Source organism: Bos indicus, chromosome 18, assembly GCF_029378745.1.
Source record: "Bos indicus isolate NIAB-ARS_2022 breed Sahiwal x Tharparkar chromosome 18, NIAB-ARS_B.indTharparkar_mat_pri_1.0, whole genome shotgun sequence".
In the NCBI taxonomy this organism is placed as follows: Eukaryota; Metazoa; Chordata; class Mammalia; order Artiodactyla; family Bovidae; genus Bos; species Bos indicus.
The window spans coordinates 49,727,749-49,747,716 of record NC_091777.1 but is presented as its reverse complement, the minus strand read 5'-3'; the positions used below and the strand labels follow the sequence as shown (position 1 = coordinate 49,747,716).

Below are 19,968 nucleotides of genomic sequence, written 5' to 3'. Positions count from 1 at the left end.
CCAAGCAAACTCCAGAGCCATGACTCCTACAGGACTATAGTTCCAAAAGCCACCATTTCAAAAGTTATCTGATTTAAAAAAGTTATCACCAAGATATTTTAGCAAGTGGAATATGCACCCTCATTGATGGTAATGTTATTCTCCAAATACACTGTCCTTCTCTTACATTACTGTGGTGGACTCTGCTAATCTTTCACAAAGTCCTTGTCATTTTTTCCTCAGCATAGAGATAAGCACACTTCCCAACCTCCCTTGCAGTTAAGTATTTCTATGGCTGACTTGTAGCCAATGGAATATAAGTAGTGGGCACCATGTCCAAGCTTGTCCCACAAAAACCTCCTATGCAGGCTCCATTTTCCCTTCTTCTTCAAGCTGACTGGAAGCAAATCTCCAAGGTGACCTGGGAACCCATGTGTTAAGGAATGGCAGGGCTGAAACCAACCTGGTTCCCTGAAAGACAGCACAGAGCACTCCAATTAAAAGGCAGAGATTGGTAAAAATTATTTTTTATGATTCAAATATATGGTGGCTCAGATGATAAAGAATCTGCCTGCAGTGTGGGAGACCCAGGTTCAATCCCTGGATCAGGAAGATCCCCTGGAGAAGGGAATGGCTACCCGCTTCAGTATTCTTGCCTGAAGGATTCCATGGACAGAGGAGCCTGGCGGGCCACAGTCCACGGGGTCGAAAAAAGTCAGACACAACTGAGCAACTAATACTTTCACTTATATGCTATCTACAAGACACAAATCAGATTCAAAAACACAAATAGACTAAAAGTAAAAATATGGGAAGAGATATACCAAGCAAACAGTAAACAAAAAAAAGCAGGAGTGGCTATGCTAACACTTTAAAATCAGGCTTTAAGATAAAAATTATTACTACAGAGAAAAAAAATTGTTTTTTGCCAGAGACAAAGAATGACATATTGAGATATCATTTCATCAAGAAGATATAACAAACATATAAGCACCTAACAACAGAGCCCCTAAATACATGAAGCAAAAAACAGAATCAAATGGGGAAACAAACAATTCGACAATAATAGTTGGAGATTTCAGTATCCCACTTTCAATAATGGACAGAACATTTAGGCAGAAAGCCAAGGAAACAAGACTTGCACAACTAATCCTATCAGAAATCTATCATTTCCCAACAAGAGAATGCAGATTCTTCTCAAGTGTACATGAATCATTCTCCAGGGTAGACCATCAGTTCAGTTCAGTCACACAGTCGTGTCTGACTCTTTGCGACCCCATGGACTGCAGCATGCCTCCCTGTCCATCACCAACTTCTGGAGTTTACTCAAACTCATGTCCATTGAGTCAGTCATGCCATCCAACCATCTCATCCTCTGTCTTCCCCTTCTCCTCCTGCCCTCAATCTTCCCAGCATCAGGGTCTTTACAAATAGTTAGTTCTTCACATCAGGTGGCCAAACTATTGCAGTTTCAGCTTCAACATCGGTCCTTCCAATGAATATTCAGGACTGATTTCCTTTAGGATGGACTGGTTGCATCTCCTTGCAGTCCAAGGGACTCTCAAGAATCTTCTCCAACACCACAGTTCAAAAGCATCAATTCTCCAGCACTCAGCTTTCTTTATAGTCCAACTCTCACATTCATACATGACTACTGGAAAAACCATAGCTTTGACTAGATGGAACTTTGCTGGCAAAGTAATGTCTCTGCTTTTTAATATGCTGTCTAGGTTGGTCATAGTTTTCTTCCAAGGAGCAAGCATCTTTTAATTTCATCACTGACGTTACCATCTGCAGTGTTTTGGAGCCCCCAAAATAAAGTCTGTCACTGTTTCTACTGTTTCCCCATCTATTTGCCATTAAGTGATGGGACCAGATGCCATGATCTTAGTTTTCTGAATGTTGAGTTTTAAGTCAACTTTTTCACTCTCCTCTTTCACTTTCATCAAGAAGCTCTTTAGTTCTTCTTCGCTTTCTGCCATAAGGGTGGTGTCATCTGCATATCTGAGGTTATTGATATTTCTCCCAGCAATCTGGATTCCAGCTTGTGCTTCATCCAATCCAGCATTTCTCATGACGTACTCTGCATATAAATTAAATAAACAGGGTGACAATATACAGCCTTGACGTACTCCTTTTCCTATTTGGAACCAGTCTGTTGTTCCATGTCCAGTTCTAACTGTTGCTTCTTGACCTGCATACAGATTTCTCAGAAGGCAGGTCAGGTGGTCTGGTATTCCCATCTCTTTCAGAATTTTCCAGTTTGTTGTGATCCACACAAAGGCTTTGGTATAGTCAATAAAGCAGAAGTAGATATTTTACTGGAACTCTCTTGCTTTTTCGATGATCCAGCAGATGTTGGCAATTTGATCTCTGGTTCCTCTGCCTTTTCTAAATCCAGCTTGAACATCTAGAAGTTCAAGTGTTTTTGTTTTTTTTTTAAGTTGTTTCAAACTAGTTTATTTAGGGTTTCCATTTTCACTCCTCAATCGATTTTATGTATTTCTCATATGCTTCGTCACTAGTTCATCTAGTTCTGAAGGGTTACTGAATGTCATCTTCATCAGCCAACCATCTTCATAACAAGATTTGTTGACAAGTCCTGGACTTTCTGCTAGAGTTTTATTAATTTCAGTTACTTCTCCTGATAGAGAATAGAGTTCACTAGGAGCTTTCACACTTTCCAACCACCAAAGTCCTTTGGTTTGTTCAATTTCATCCCAACTTCAGGCAGACTACGGTAAACATCTCCCAAAGCTTCCTGTGCAAAATTGCTGATTCCTAGTGTTTCAACACCGTTTTCTGTTATAACCCATTCGTGTTTTTCTGTGAATTTCAGCACCGACAGCAGAGCGAGGCCGGTGCGCAGCGCTCGGACAGCACCCGCCCACAGTCCCCAGGGCCGCGGCGAGCAGGGCGAGTGTGGTGCCGAGATAGCGCGCAGGCTGCCAACCGCCGCCCGCACGCTCCGCACTGCTTGCAGCGCCGTGTTCCCAGGCGTGCAGAGGGTCTCCGCGCGGCACGTAGAGCACCCGGCCCGCGGGGCGGCCCCGCCAATTCAACATTTTTTTTAAAATTTTATTTAATTTTTAAACTTTACATAATTGTATTAGTTTTGCCAAATTTCAAAATGAATCCACCACAGGTATACATGTGTTCCCCATCCTGAACCCTCCTCCCTCCTCCCTCCCCATACCATCCCTCTGGGTCGTCCCAGTGCACTAGCCCCAAGCGTCCAGTATCATGCATCGAACCTGGACTGGCATCTCGTTTCATGCATGATATTTTACATGTTTCAATGCCATTCTCCCAAATCTTCCCACCCTCTCCCTCTCCCACAGAGTCCATAAGACTGTTCTATACATCACTGTCTCTTTTGCTGTCTCGTTCACAGGGTTATTGTTACCATCTTTCTAAATTCCATATATATGCGTTAGTATACTGTATTGGTGTTTTTCCTTCTGGCTTACTTCACTCTGTATAATAGGCTCCAGTTTCATCCATCTCATTAGAACTGATTCAAATGTATTCTTTTTAATTGCTGAGTAATACTCCATTGTGTATATGTACCACAGCTTTCTTATCCATTCATCTGCTGATGGGCATCTAGGTTGCTTCCATGTCCTGGCTATTATAAACAGTGCTGCGATGAACATTGGGGTACACGTGTCTCTTTCCCTTCTGGTTTCCTTGGTGTGTATGCCCAGCAGTGGGATTGCTGGATCATAAGGCAGTTCTAGTTCCAGTTTTTTAAGGAATCTCCACACTGTTCTCCATAGTGGCTGTACTAGTTTGCATTCCCACCAACAGTGTAAGAGGGTTCCCTTTTCTCCACACCCTCTCCAGCATTTATTACTTGTAGACTTTTGGATCGCAGCCGTTCTGACTGATGTGAAATGGTACCTCATAGTGGTTTTGATTTGCATTTCTCTGATAATGAGTGATGTTGAGCATCTTTTCGTGTGTTTGTTAGCCATCTGTATGTCTTCTTTGGAGAAATGTCTATTTAGTTCTTTGGCCCATTTTTTGATTGGGTCATTTATTTTTCTGGAGTTGAGCTGTAGGAGTTGCTTGTATATTTTTGAGATTCGTTGTTTGTCAGTTGCTTCATTTGCTATTATTTTCTCCCATTCTGAAGGCTGTCTTTTCACCTTGCTAATAGTTTCCTTTGATGTGCAGAAGCTTTTAAGGTTAATTAGGTCCCATTTGTTTATTTTTGCTTTTATTTCCAATATTCTGGGAGGTGGGTCATAGAGGATCCTGCTGTGATGTATGTCAGAGAGTGTTTTGCCTATGTTCTCCTCTAGGAGTTTTATAGTTTCTGGTCTTACATTTAGATCTTTAATCCATTTTGAGTTTATTTTTGTGTATGGTGTTAGAAAGTGATCTAGTTTCATTCTTTTACAAGTGGTTGACCAGATTTCCCAGCACCACTTGTTAAAGAGATTGTCTTTAATCCATTGTATATTCTTGCCTCCTTTGTCAAAGATAAGGTGTCCATATGTGCGTGGATTTATCTCTGGGCTTTCTATTTTGTTCCATTGATCTATATTTCTGTCTTTGTGCCAGTAGCACAACGGAACTAAATTAAAATCAACAACAGAAAAAATTTGGGCAATTCACAAATTTGAGGAAGTTAAACAATAGTCTCCTGAAGAATCAACTGGTCACAAATTTGAGGAAGTTAAACAATAGTCTCCTGAAGAATCAACTGGTCAAAGAAAAAAAAATCACAAGAGAAATTTTAAAATATTTTGAGGTAAATGAAAACAAAGACACACAACTTATGAGGTGCAGCACAAGCACTGTTTGCAAGGAAATTTAAGAGTTGTAAATGACTATACTAACAAAAAAGAAAAAATTCAAATAAATAACTTAACCTTCCACTTTAAGAAACTAGAAGAGCAAACTAAATCCAAAACAAGCAGAAAGAAATCATAAAGATGAAAACAGAAATGAAACAGAACAGACAAAATCAAGAATCAAAAGTTGGTTCCTTGAGAAGATTAACAAAACTGACAACTGTTAGGGAGACTGACCAAGAAAAAAGAGAGAAAGCTCAAATTATTTGCAATTGTCAAAGAAACTATTTTTAATGTCTATTAGAACTTACAAACATTCAGCAAAGTTACTGGACAACATGGGAACCATTGGCATCCTTATACACCAACCCAAGAGTCCCATGTGCCTGGCCTGTTCAATGTCCATTGATTAAAGAGGCTAAGAACCCTGGTTGGTAACACCTGTGAATCTCCCTAGTCATCCCTCCCCACTGCTTCAACTTGCTCACTGCCCCAAGTAAACTCCATTTTGAATTTGTTTCTCATTTGTTTTTAGTCACAGTTTCACTAGCTACAAATAAAGAGCCCATTCACAACAGCAAACAAATGCTTAACGTTTCTAAAATTCAAAAACAATAAAAGGCATTCAAAGTTTAAATTGCAAAATGTATCATGCACATAAAGCTTATATAACAAATTAGAACAATTAAAATGAAATTTTAAAAAATAGTCATGTAGCCACCAAGCTTCAGAAATAAGAACATTTGTACCTGTGAGGTGAGCTCAAACCTGGGACCCTTTGCTTCAGTGGTTGCACCTGGTCAAGAGCCTCCTAGAGCAATAAAATATAAAGAAACCATAAGGAACTAAAGATAACTGCAGTTGAGGCAAATTCTGAACAAGATACAAAAAGACCAAAAACCCAAACAGCACCACCAAGCAGATGGGCAGATCAACTAAGCCATCCCTCCATCCACCCTGGCCCTCATCCCCACCCTCACGCCCATATAGGAAATCGGCTCATCACTCCTTCAGAGAGCAGAGCAAGGGAACCTGGTACTTGTTTTCACTCACTCCTACAGCAACAGGAGTCCCAATAAAGCCTCGCCTGAATGTGCCTGGCCTGTTCAATGTCCATTGATTAAAGAGGCTAAGGCTAAGAACCATGGTTGGTAACACCTGTGAATTTCCCTAGTCATCCCTCCCCACTGCCTCGACTTGCTCACTGCCCCAAGTAAACTCCACTTTGAATTTCTTTCTCATTTAGTCAGTTTCACTAGCTACATCTATAAACAATTGGGGAAAACTATAAAATTTATGTAATTTAAAGAAAACTGACACATACATCACATTAATACAGGAGAAAGATCCATTTTAAAGATTCCAGTTCTTCCCTAAATTAATCTAAGAATTCATGAATTCCTAAGCAAAATCCCAGTAGGCTTTTAGAGAAATTCTCAAACTGACTCAAAACTTCACAGACACTGTAAAGTCCAAAGAGAACTGAGACAATCTCGAAGAACGAGGAAGGAGATTCAAGCTCATTCACTGTCAATAAATCACGTATTAAAGTGTTTGATATAAATATAGTAAGACAACATGCACTGGTGCAGATAAGCAAATAAATTAATAGGAAAGAACAAAGGTGGGACTTAGCTGGCGATCCAGTGGTTAAAAATCCTCCCTTTCCACTGCAGGGTCCATGGATTCCATCCCTGGTCAGAAAACTAGGATCCAGCTGGAGGGGAGGCGGGGGCGGGGAGAGGACTGTCTAGATACAAACCCAAGCACAGAGGTGGCATTACAAGAGGGTCTGGAAGACAGTTCCGCTATAAGTTTGGAGCAGTCTGGGATGAAAGTTTGGGGAATTACAACTGTAGGGTAGGCAGAGAAGCCTGCCAGAGACTTAGATTTAAGACGAAGGGCAAAGGGGTAGGTGGTGTGGAGAAAGAAACGTGAAGGACAGAGGCTGGGAGAAACAAAATGAAAGAGCGGGAGAAGGAGAAAGGTAAAATGGATGCGGGGAATGGAAAGAGAAGACAGCAGGGGAAAAGACCAAGAAGGAGAAGGAACAAAGAGGAAAGAGGGAAGGGGAAAGAAAAGCTGGAAAGAGAAAAGCAGATGGGAAACGCAAAGAGGTGCAAACGCATATGGGGTAACAACAGACACGGGAGGGCCATTTCAGGTTTCCAGCACCAAAAGTTGCAGTTTTCCAAAACAAAATAGGGTCTGAGACACTGATGCTGAGTATGTCTTACCAAGAATTACTTGACTAAGATTCAAAGTATGAAGCAGCCGTTCTCATTCGTTGGGTACCAAGAGCAACTTCAGTTCAGTTCAGTTCAGTCACTCAGTCGTGTCCGACTCTTTGCGACCCCATGAATCGCAGCACGCCAGGCCTCCCTGTCCATCACCAACTCCCGGAGTTCACTCAGACTCACGTCCATCGAGTCGGTGATGCCAGCCATCTCATCCTCTGTCGTCCTCTCCTCCTTCTGCCCCCAATCCCTCCCAGCATCAGTCTTTTCCAATGAGTCAACTCTTCGCACGAGGTGGCCAAAGTACTGGAGTTTCAGCTTTAGCATCATTCCTTCCAAAGAACACCCAGGGCTGATCTCCTTTCGAATGGACTGGTTGGATCTCCTTGCAGTCCAAGGGATTCTTCAGCCAGACGAAAACAGCATAACTAACGTTCTCTCAGGAACGGTCTCCACAGCTGAGTTCAAAGTGCGGTGCATGCGCAAACACACTCACACTCACGCATGCCCAGAGTAATACATATGCACATATGCACGCGCTCACGTGGTCTCACACACACTATCGCGATGTTTCATTGTTCCGCTGTTGCTGAGAAGCGTGCGGTTGACTCTGCGGGTTTGAGATGCCCAATCTGCCTATAGGCAGCTGTGTCCCCCCGACCCCGGCATGGCGAAAACTGACCGCAATGTCGTGCGGGCGGAGATAGGCTTTAAGAGATGGCCAGCAAGGCCTGCGGAGCCCCAGAGGGACGCTGAATGACGGACAAAGTTGGAGAAGGCCTCTGACCACAAGAGGACGCGGGTCTCTGAGAACTGCCCTGGTAGGAGAACGGCCCCTGGCCCAGCTGCCTTCCCACAACCCCAACGCAAGCCCAAGGGCTTCGGGCCTGACTTGGAGCAAGTGCAGCCTCTGTTTGGGGAAGGGGTACCCAGCGCCCCGGGCAGCCAGTTAAGAGGGTATGGCAAACCCAGCTGGGTGTTTATGGATGTGTGTACAGCAAAGGAAACAGCCCACCATAGCCGCTGGCAAACGCGTAATCCCAACGTCTTATCTGGATGCCTATACATTTATGTAAGATCTCTTTGCACCTATGGCTCTGAGTCGCCTCGCTGCAGAACTCGACTATGATAGGCCGAAAGACATGCGATATCCTATACATCAAAAGAGGAGAAGGCTGCCTTCAGAGAAACCTGCCCTTCTTTTTTGGATTCATTTAAGAGAGTCTTTTGCCAATCCTACAACTGAAACATTTTTATTGCAGCATGTGGTGTGGAATGCCGTGGACTGTAAATAGGGGGAAAGAAAGCACTTCTTTCACAGTTTGGAGGAAATGGAAGAGTGTGATCAGGAAACAGAAAATAGGTACTATTAATGTTGGATCTTCTGAAGCAAGTTTTTAGAAAAATCTTGATTGATGCAGACTCTTTTGTCTTCATTGTGGAAAGTATCTTTCATCTTTGCCTCACTACAAAAATTGGTTTTACAAGAATAAAGCTTGACTCAGCAACTTGCAAATAGCAAAGTCCATGGATATTAACCAAGTTGAGAGAAGAAAGAACCATAAGATCCAAGTTTCTAAATTTAACACCTGGGAAATTGGTGTCCCGAGTCTTCACTGGGGGTCCATGGTTCACTGCCCACATGATTTTTATTAGATCTGTTCCTCTGCTGAATTAACAGAATTTCCTAACCTTGCTGCATTATTCTTTTAGTGTTCTACTGATACTATTCATGAATAGTCTAGGATTTTTCCATCAGTATTCTTAAATGAGATTGCTATATGCGCTGTTGTGTAGTCTTTCTTGGCTTTTAAAATAGGTATACTCACTTTATATAAAGAATTTTAAAGCTCCATTAATTTGTGTGTGTGTGTGTGTGCGTGCTCTGAGATACTTTAAAATGCATTGGGGAGGTAAATGATGTTATTGGTTCCAACAGAAGCAGAGATCTCCCACCCACTGACCCCAGGCTTTGCCATTTGACTTAACCTGGCCAGTGAAATGTGAGCCACAGTGAGGAGTGTCACATCTGGACAGAAATTTGGAGAGTGTGTGTAGTGCCATCATTTCTGTGTTCTGTCTTGCCACAGGAATGGCGTGTCCCAAGAAGGCAAGGCTTGAATTGAGGAAGATACATGGAACAGAACCATTGCTAACCCAGAGCAGATTGTAAGTAAAACATAAATTCTGGGGACATCTGGTACAAGAAGATTCCACATGCTCTGGGGCAACTAAGCCCATAGGTCACAACTAGTGAGCCCGAGGGCATAGAGCTAGTGCTTTGCAACGGGAGAAGCCACTGCAATGAGATGCCTGTGCACCACCATGGAGAGCAGCCCCTGCTCACCACAACTAGAGAAAGCCCATGCATAGCAATGAAGACCCAGCCAAAAAATAAATAAAAGTTTTGAAAATAATCACAATAAACTCTATTGTCATAAACCATTGAGATTTGGGTGATTTTTATTACCAAAGCAAATTACCACTTATTCCTGGGTCACAGGAGGAAGTGTGGGCTGGAGCCCTTAGGCCAGCCAGCCTCACTCCCAGGAGCAGTAGCCTCCCGTCATTTGGAGCCACATAAAACTTTCTTAGACTAACGATGGAAAAAATGGAGTACTTGTGGGAATTCTCTGGTGGTCCAGGGGCTAAGACTCCACACTCCCAATGCAGGGAGCCTGAGTTTCATCCCCAGTCAGGGAGCTAGATCCCACATGCCTCAACTAAGCGTTTGCATGCTGCACCTAAAGATCCTGCATGCAGCAACGAAGACCTGGCACAGCCAAATAAATACTTCCTAGTGGAATGTCTGTGTCATGATCCAGCATTGCAGCATGGTTCCTGAGAAAGCCTTCAGTCATGGAGAGACGAGGCTCTGGGATGGGGTTGGTGCGGAGAAATGGCTTGAAGAATCCCCATCAGATGCCCCCTTAAAAAGGCTTCTCCTCAGCACTCCAAGACACAGAAGGGATCTTACTCAGACAATGCCTGCCAGCCTGGTGAGACAGGAGCTAGGGCTGGAACCCTCTCCCTACCCCTCCCCTTTCTCTGAGGACCTTTAACCACAGCTCCAAGGAGAAGAGAGAAGGTGAGTGTGTGTCCCATTGCGTGCCTGTTATTAATATATTGTCTTGTGACTGACCTGGGTATGGGCTTACGGTTGTTCCCTCTGCCTCAGTCAGAGGGAGGTGGGTTGGTGTGAATGTGCCTGTAGCCTCTTGTCTCTTCCACCTCAGCCTGGGCCAGACCAGATGCCCTTCACCCTCTGTTCCCTGTGGAAACATTCCAGCCTTCAGGAGAAAAGTGAGCAGCCTCATTCCCAGCACCAACATCTACTGCAACCACACAACTGAGGGGGACTGAAGGTAGACAGCTGGCACCCAATTGATGGGCCAGATTAATACTAATAAATACCCAACATTTTCATTGAGCTTAATAAGTTCTGTGCTGTGTTACAAGGACATGACATGAGTTAACTGACATTCCTCACAACACCCCTGTGAGGTAGGTACTGTGACTATTATGTCAATTTCATACCTGAGGCACCTGAGTCACAGAGCTATTAAGTCAGCTGCAGGTGTTTACACAAATGAGCCACACCAATTCCCCAGCACAGTCACAGTGCAGAGGAGGAGCTGCACCCCAGCAGAAAGCCTGCACTTTCCAATTAGGAGAGAGGCATGGGCGCGGGAAAAGATTTTCAGGACCGCTTAAGAGGCGCATTCAGACTTTTTCCACTTTCTCCACATCCTGGTGAATTCCTGCTCTCCAGATGCTTCATCATCACTTTTTATCCCCCACCTTGAGCTGAGTTTCATGAGTCCTCAAATAGAGACGGGCAGGGGAGAGTCCACAGCCTGACTTTGAGTGATGGGCAGTCATTTGAGCAGGTCTTCCTGAACTTGGAGTCATCACATAGCCTAGGAGGTGTGGGATAGGGAGGCTGTGAGAACTGGGTGAGCTGTATCTGTCCCCAGGGCTGCCGTAGCTATCACAGACTGGGCAGCTTATAAGAAATTTATTTTCTCATAGCTCTGGAGGCTGAAGTCCAAGATTAAGGGTGGTTCAGTGGTAAAGAACCTGCCTGCCAATGCAAGAGACATGGGTTCAATCCCTGGGTCAGGAAGATCCCTGGAGAAAGAAATGGCCACCCACTCCAGCATTCTTGTCTGGGAAATCCCATGGACAGAGGAGCCTAGCGGGCTACAGTCCACGGGGTTGAAGAGTCAGCCATGACTGAGCGACTAAATAACAACATAAGTACGTAGTACATCCCTGGGACAGAGAAGGGTCTAAGTAACACGCAGACACACAGACACACACACACACACACTCTTTGTCATTACATGTAGCAACAGCAGTCATCCACAGGGAGGTGGGATGGCAGCAAAAGCATTCAAGAAAGCCTCAGGACTCCTTGGTGGTCAGTGGTTAAGACTCTGCACTTCCAATCCAGAGGGCACAGCTTTGATCCCTGGTCAGGGAACTAAGATCCCACACGACCCAAAAAGAAAGAGAGAGAAAAGAGACTCTCAGTCTCTGCTATGAGAGCTGTCTCCATGGCTTTGCACCGGGACTCCCAGGAAAAATCTGTACTTTCTGTGGGAGAAGTGCTCAATGGTTTGGTCTGTTCAGGATGCTCAAGCACTGCAGCTAGACGTAGGAATGTTTTAGAAGGAAAACCATCCTCAGAGGTGAGACTTCCAGGGTTCAGCCTCGGTTATTTCTAATGCAGTTACAGTAGTGAATCCTGTCTCCCATCATTGGTTGTATTCACTAATGTTTATAAAGAAGCATTTGTGGGACTTCTCTGGTGGTCCAGTTGTTAGGACTCGGGACTTTCACGCTGTGGGCCCGGGTTCAGACCCTGATCAGGGAACTAAGATTCCACACTCTGCACTGCTGCTGCTGCTCAGTCACTTCAGTCGTGTCCAACTCTGTGTGATCCCATAGATGGCAGCCCACCAGGCTCCTCCGTCCCTGGGATTCTCCAGGCAAGAACACTGGAGTGGGTTGCCATTTCCTTCTCCAATGCATGAAAGTGAAAAGTGAAAGTGAATTCACTCAGTCGTGTCTGACCCTCAGCGACCCCATGGACTGCAGCCTTCCAGGCTCCTCCATCCATAGGATTTTCCAGGCAAGAGTACTGGAGTGGGATGCCATTGCCTTCTCCACACTCTGCACAGCACGGCCAAAAAAAAACAAACAACATTTTTGAAACCTTAATATGTCTGGAAAAAAGTGAGAACAGAGTCTCTCCTGGCTGTGGAGAACCATCACTCTCCTGCAGGATTATGGTTTTCTAGACAGTGGAATTGATAGGGACAGAGTATAGGGACAAAGTAGATTAGTTAATTCCACTAAAAGATTATAAGTAGAAAAAATATGGGAGACCCCTGTAAGTTAATGATTACTCAAGAAAGCAGGTTTGGGGCTTCAGTGGTGGCTCACTGGTAAAGAATCCGCCTGCCAATGCAGGAGACACATGTGCCACACCTCCTGAGCCTGCCTGTGCTCGAGAGGCAGGGAGCTGCAACTACGGAACCCACTTGACACAACTAGTAAAGCCCATTTGCCTGGAGCCCATACTCTGCAGCTAGAGAAGCCACGGCAACGAGAAGCCCACATACTACAGTGAAGAGTAGCCCTCACTCGCCACAACTAGAGAAAAAGCCCAGGCAGCAACGGAGACCCAGTTCAGTCAAAAATTAATAAGTGAAAGAGAAGACACTTTGTTTAAAAAGGAAAGAAAGCAGTTTTGCTTAACCACAAAGCCAGGCAGGCTTGCTTAGCAACAGAAGCACGAGACATGCCCCCAAGCAATAAAACACTAGGGCCGTGAGCCCCACAGCCTGCCCAGTGAGCGCAGTAAGTTAAATGATCCCTAGTACACTCTCTCTGCACACATGAAAAACCGAAAATGTATGGACCTGGCTTGACCAGGTAGGGACAAGAAAACTCCCCTGCTCAACTTGGAGGAGGAGCTGATGATGGAAGCATGACATCTACTCTAGAATGACAAAGAAGTTCTTCTCCCCCTCCTTACTTTTGCTTTGATTATAAAACTGTGGGCTTCCCTGGTGGCTCAGGTGGTAAAGAATCTGTTGTGCAGGAGACCTGGGTTCAATCCCTGGGTGGGGAAAATCCCCTGGAAGAGGGCATGGCAACCCACTCCAGTATTCTTGCCTGGAGAATTCCATGGGCAGAGGAGCCTGGTAGGCTACACTCCATGGGATCCCAAAGAGTAGGACACAACTGAACGACTAACACACACATGAGACAATAGCCCAGTAAGTCCTCAGGGGGGTGGCATTTCTCACCTGCCCACTTGTAAACCTCACAAGGTTTTCACAATAAATCACTTCTTACCTACCACTTTGCCTTTGGCTGAATTCTTTTCTGCACTGAGACATAAAGGACTGTGGTACTATACAGAGCTCTTCCGAGCCCCCTATAACAACGACCAAATGGTTTCAGAGGCATGTCGAGCACAACTGAAATTCTACTTTGTAAGCTTTGTGGTCTTTCAGGCTAGACATGCAAGCAAAATGCCAACTTTCCTTAATATACCTGGTGAAGGAAAAACCAGGTTAAAAACAACAACAACAACAATGTATTAAGTAACAATTTGCCAGGAAACACAATGTCCCTTACATTGTAAAAGTTGCACCAAAAGAGAATGGTTCTGGGAATATTGGAGGCCTCGGTTTTATGAAAGAATATGTCCCAAGAATGTTAGTTCCTTCATCCAATAATTATATACTGAATACATACTTTTGTGTCAGAAACTGTTAAAGGTACTTGAGTAAACGAGGGCTGGGGAGTGTAGGTGTGACATAGTTCATTGTATATCAGTTGGCCAAAATTGTGGCTGGATTAGGAACAATCAGAAATGAAGGCAACAGGGGACTTCCCTGGTGGTCCAGTGGATGAGACTCCGAGCCCCCAGTGCAGTGCTGGATCCCACATGCCACAACTAAAAAGAACCCACAGGTTGAAATTAAGACATGGGACAGCCAAATAAATAAATGAATATTAAATAAAAAAAGAAATGAAGGCAACATAACTGAATTAACAAATGAATAGATATTCTCATTAGCTTTCAAACAAAAATTGCAGGGTGATTGCAAGAGTTTGGTTAGTACCATGGTTCTAACCTAGGCTATGTATTAACATTGCCTAAAGAGCTCTTAGAAACCCCAGTCCCAGGCTGCTTCTGACAATAATCAAGTCAGAAACTCAAGAAGAGGGATATGGGCACCAGCAAAAGTCCTGGTGACCCCAGTGTGCAGACAAGACTGAGAACCAGTGGGTTAGAAGAATAATTTGTCCCAGGATTGATGTTATTACATGAGCATAGTCATAGCCTCCACAAGAGGTGCTGGGAAAGTTTGGGAAAACGCTCATCAGAGTGAGTGTAGCCTGGGCTTCCCTGGTGGCTCGGTCGGTAAAGAATCTGCCTGCAATGTGGGAGAGCCAGGTTCAACCACTGGGCTGGAGAAGATCCCCTGGAGAAAGGAATGGCAACCCACTCCAGTATTCTTGCCTGGAGAATTCCATGGATAGAGGAACCTGGCGGGCTACAATCTGTGGGTTGCAAAGAGTGTAGCCTAATTTGAACCGGCCCAGTAGAATGAATAAGACCAGCTTGCACCTCATTTTCCTCAGTGAAACATAAAGGGGAAAAAAGGTTAAGAATGTTTTGCCTAATTTTTTTTTGCCTATGTGAAGACAGTGAGCCAGTAGATTCTGAATGGTAAGATCAGTTCCAGTTCAGGGGAGACTTTCAGAAATAGTGCATCTCAAAATACATCCAAAATTTCAGAAAAGACTTCCACTTGACAAGTTAATGAGAAAGGAAGCACTTGATCAACTACTCTGACATAATCCCCAAACAACACTCATGGGAACACACGAACAGTGGTTGACAGCTTGCCTAGAATTTTCTCACAGTGTCAACAATTTCAGAAGCCCTCAGCAAATCTGTGAAGTCCCTCTAACTCCTTTCAGCCCTTGTTTCTATGAAGAATTTGACTTGGCTGCCCTCTAGAGGGCAGAAGACCGGCCCAAGGGTGACCAGTCCTGGGAAATAATGGCTGAACTACACCACCTAGTGGTCCTAACTGGAGTGTGGATTCTGGACAACCATTTCTAGGATCCTCTGAGGACTGAACTGTATTTGGAGGTTTCTATTATTTATTTTGCATTTATTTTTGCCCGTGCTGGGTCTTCACTGCAGCGTGGGCTTTTCTCTACTTGCGGTGTACGGGTTTGCCATTGTGGTGGCTTCTCTTACTGTGGAGCACAGGCTCTAGGGCGCTTAGGCTTCAGCAGTTGGAGCACATGGGTTCAGTAGTTGTGGTTCCCGGGCTTAGTAGGTCCCAGGGCCCTGATGTTGTGGGTCCTCGGCCTGTGGAATCTTCCCAGACCAGCGACTGAACCCTCCTGCATTGGCAGGTGGATTCTTTACCACTGAGCCACCAGGGAAACCCTTTATTTCATTTCATTTCATTTCATTTCATGTCACACCACATGGCTTGGGGAATCATAGTTCCCTGACCAGGGACTGAACTCAGGTGCTTGGTTGGCAGTCAAAGCACAGAGTCCTAACCACTGGACCATCAGGGAATTCCCCCTATTTAGTGGTTTATGTGCAAACTTATCTTTCCAAGGTTTATTCACAATAGTGACTTGGGAGAAAGGATATAAAAAAAAAAAATCAAACTTGGACAGCAGAAGAATGTTACCAAAAATATGAGCTACGTTTGTAGCTCACCAGTGATTTCCCTGGTGGCTCAGTCAGTAAAGAGTCCTCCTGCAATGTGGGAGACCTGGGTTCGATCCCTGGGTCAGGAAGATGCCCTGGTGAAGGAAATGGCAACCCACTCCAATATTCTTACCTGGAGAATTCCATGGACAGAGGAGCCTGGTGGGCTACAAGTTCACGGGGTCGCAAAGAGTTGGACACAACAGAGTGACTAACTTTCACTTTCACCTTTGTAGGCTAGAGATTAAAACAAAATGGCCATTTTTTTAAATCTTTTTTTATTGAAGTATACTTGATGACCACCTTTTAAAAATGTACCTTTTGGACTTGCCTGGTGGGCCAGTGGTTAAGAATCTATCTGCTATGTAGGGGACATTGGTTTGACCCCTGGTCCCAGAGGATCCCACATGCCTCTGGGTGACTCAGCCTGAGTGCCACAACTACTGAGCCCTCAAGCCTAGAGCCCGTACTCTGCAGGAGAAGTCATCATAATGAGAAGCCTGCGCGCTGTAACAAAGAGGAGTCCCGAGTAGTCCCATTTGCCACAACTAGAGAAAGTCCAGACAGCAGCCAAAAATAAATAAAATATATTCGTTTTGAAGAAGAGTCAGGTCATCAATCTAATAAATGATTATTGATTGGTCAGAAGCTCAGTGTGACCTCAATAATTTGTTTAGAATTGGGGTGAAGAAAGAGGTTGTCATGCTATGCTGGAAAATTTTTTCTGTGGAAAGAAAGAACTTATTATTTCAGTCGGTAAATGAGGATTAAGCATTTCCTCTATACCAGACACCATTATCAGTGCTCAAGTAGGAGTGCGCCAGAAACTACTTAGCAAGTTAGTAAACTGGCCTCTATTGTGGGTGGGCTGGGAACAAAGAAGAATGAAGATAATATAACTGAATTAACATCATGGGAATCTTGACTATGTCACTATTTATCTGGTTAGCTGTCAGACAGTATGACTGAACCTATCGCAAGGATTTGGCTAGAAAATAACTTGTGGGCTTCCCTGGTGACTCAGTGGTAAAGACTCTGCCTGCCAGTGCAGGAAACACAGGTTTGATCCCTGGTCCCAGAAGATCACACCCGCCATGGAGCAAAGGAGCCCATGTGCCACAACTATTGAGCCTGTCCCCTAGAGCTTGGGAGCCGCAACTACTGAAGCCTGAGCCCTAGAACCCATGCTCCCCAAAAGAAGCCACCACACCGTGAGGAGCTTGGTCACCATGACTAGAGAGTAGCCCCTGCTGGCCACAACTAGAGAAAAGCCCATGCATCAGTGAAGACCCAGCCCAGCCAAACATAGCTAATAAATAAATACCATTTTTAAAGAAAGAGAGAGAGAGTAAGCAATGTGACCATAGCAGAGAGATGGAAGTGATAGAGCCACAAGGCAAGGAAGGTCAACAACCACCAGAAACTGGAAGAGGTAAGAGAGTGCCTTCTCCCCTAAGGTCTGCAGAGCGAGTGCAGCACTGCTAAACACCTTGATTTCATCAGACTCCTGGCCTCCAGAACTGTGAGCGGATACACTGCTGTTGTGTTAAACCATCCAGTTTGTGCTCCTCTGTTATGGCAGCCTAGGGATATTAATACAATTACCAACCCTGGCTCACATCAACTAGGCGAGGAGACTGCCCTGGCGGTCCATGGTTAGGACTCTGAGCTTTTATTGCCAAGCACTCGGGTTTGGGGAACTAAGTTCCTATGAGCCACAGCTCAGCCAAAAGAAAAAAAAATCAACCTCGTGGTATCAGAGAGCAAGCTCTGTGAGGGTTTCTGGCCACTGCACTGTTAATACTAAATGTTCTGACTTAGTCACTGAGCCCCCTATGTGTAAAGCAACTAAGTCTCATGCTCAAGTACTGGATAAGGGCTTTCCTGGTAGCTCGGTGGTAAAGAACATGGGCTCAGTAGTTGTGTCTCCAATGCAGGAGACACAGGTTTGATCCCTGGTCAGGAAAGATCTCACATGCTGTGGAGCAAACTAAGCCGGAGCACCACAACTACTGAGCCTGTGCTCTAAGGCCTGGGGGCCACAACTTCTGAAGCCCTTGAGCCTGGAGCCCGTGCTCAGCAGCAAGAGAAGTCATGGCAATGAGGAGCCCAAACACCACAACGAGAGAAAAGCCCATGCAGCAACGAAGACCCAGCACAGCCAAAAATAAAACAAACTTGTTTTTTATAAAAAAGACTGGGTAAGACTGAAGTTCTTTATAAATGACGGGCCTTTACTGTCTATGTTCTTTCTCTGATAACAACAGCAGATAGAGAAACAAGACAAGGAAATGAAACAGAAATATCTGCATTTAGAAGAAAACCGCAGTAGGCTATGGAAGATGTTTGTCACTGTGGTTTTGTATCAGTATTTCCCGTATAATGTCACTATTTTGAAGGGAAAAGAAAGTAATTTTGATGTAATTAGAAAGAATTCATTGTTGGGCTCAAGGGCTTCCCAGGCAGCACTAGTGGTAAAGAACCCGCTTGCCACTGCAGGAGACATAAGAGACATGGGTTCGATCCCTGGGTTGGGAAGATCCCCTGGAGGAGGGCATGGCAACCTACTCCAGTATTCCTGCCTCAAGAATCCCATGGACAGAGGATCCTCGGGAGGGGGATGGGCCACAGGTCATAGGGTTGCACAGAGTCGGACACAACAGAAGCAACTTAGCACACACGCACATGACAGATCAATATCCTAATTCCATTGTTGGCAAAAAGCAAGTCACAAATGAGAAGAGATGAATTTGTGAAACTCAAAACAAGTTGAGCCTCTCTAGGTCCTGAGAACAGCTGTCACAGTTATGGGGCTGTCACGTGTCCTGCAGAAATATTGTGTAGATGAATGGTATGGGTTATTTTCTTTGGTAGCCTCAGACCTTTATAAGATACAAATGAAAGGAAACCAAAAATGATACAGATAAAAGTCAAGCAAGATAGTAATTTTCTTTGCACACCCATTAGATATTTTGAACCTATTGAGTGAATTTTTGTGAGTTCCATATCATTCATTTAGTTTTGGGGATTTCAGTTCAGTTCAGTTCGGTCACTCAGTCGTGTCCAACTCTTTGCGACGCCATGAACTGCAGCACACCAGGCCTCCCTGTCCATCACCAACTCCCGGAGTCCACCCAAACCCATGTCCATCGAGTTGGTGATGCCATCCAACCATCTCATCCTCTGTCATCCCCTTCTCCTCCCACCCTCAATCTTTCCCAGCATCAGGGTCTTTTCAAATGAGTCAGCTCTTTGCATCAGGTGGCCAAAGTATTGGAGTTTCGGCTTCAACATCAGTCCTTCCAATGAACACCCAGGACTGATCTCCTTTAGGATGGACTGGTTGCATCTCCTTGCAGTCCAAGGGACTCTCAAGAGTCTTCTCCAACACCACAGTTCAAAAGCATCAATTCTTCACCGCTCAGCTTTCGTCACAGTCCAACTCTCACGTCCATACATGACTACTGGAAAAACCATAGCCTTGACTAGATGGGCCTTTGTTGGCAAAGTAATGTCTCTGCTTTTTAATATGCTGTCTAGGTTGGTCATAACTTTCCTTCCAAGGAGTAAGCATCTTTTAATTTCATGGCTGCAATCACCATCCGCAGTGATTTTGGAGCCCAGAAAAATAGTCAGCCACTGTTTCCACTGTTTCCCCATCTATTTGCCATTAAGTGATGGGACCAGATGCCATGATCTTAGTTTTCTGAATGTTGAGCTTTAAGCCCACTTTTTTACTCTCCTCTTTCACTTTCATCAAGAGGCTCGTTAGTTCTTCTTCACTTTCTGCCATAAGGGTGATGTCATCTGCATATCTGAGGTTATTGATATTTCTCCCGGCAATCTTGATTCCAGCTTGTGCTTCTTCCAGCCCAGCGTTTCTCATGATGTACTCTGCATAGAAGTTAAATAAGCACGGTGACAATATACAGCCTTGACATCCTCCTTTTCCCATTTGGAAACAGTCTGTTGTTCCACGTCCAGTTCTAACTGTTGCTTCCTGACCTGCATACAGGTTTCTCAAGAGGCAGGTCAGGTGGTCTGGTATGCCCATCTCTTTCAGTATTAGGCTTCAAAGGAGCTTCAGGATTATCAGACACCTTGGTATGTGAAAGTCAGTGGTGGGGAAGCTTAACTTCACTCTGATTCAACATATATTTTTTGAGTGCCCACTACATAAAAA

General features: G+C 44.6%; 1 pseudogene; it reads right to left on the bottom strand.

Annotated features, from left to right (window-relative positions):
• Positions 1-835: 835 nt before the first annotated feature.
• Positions 836-19,968, bottom strand: part of LOC139176981 (glycine cleavage system H protein, mitochondrial pseudogene) — a 28,145-nt pseudogene continuing 9,012 nt past the window's right edge.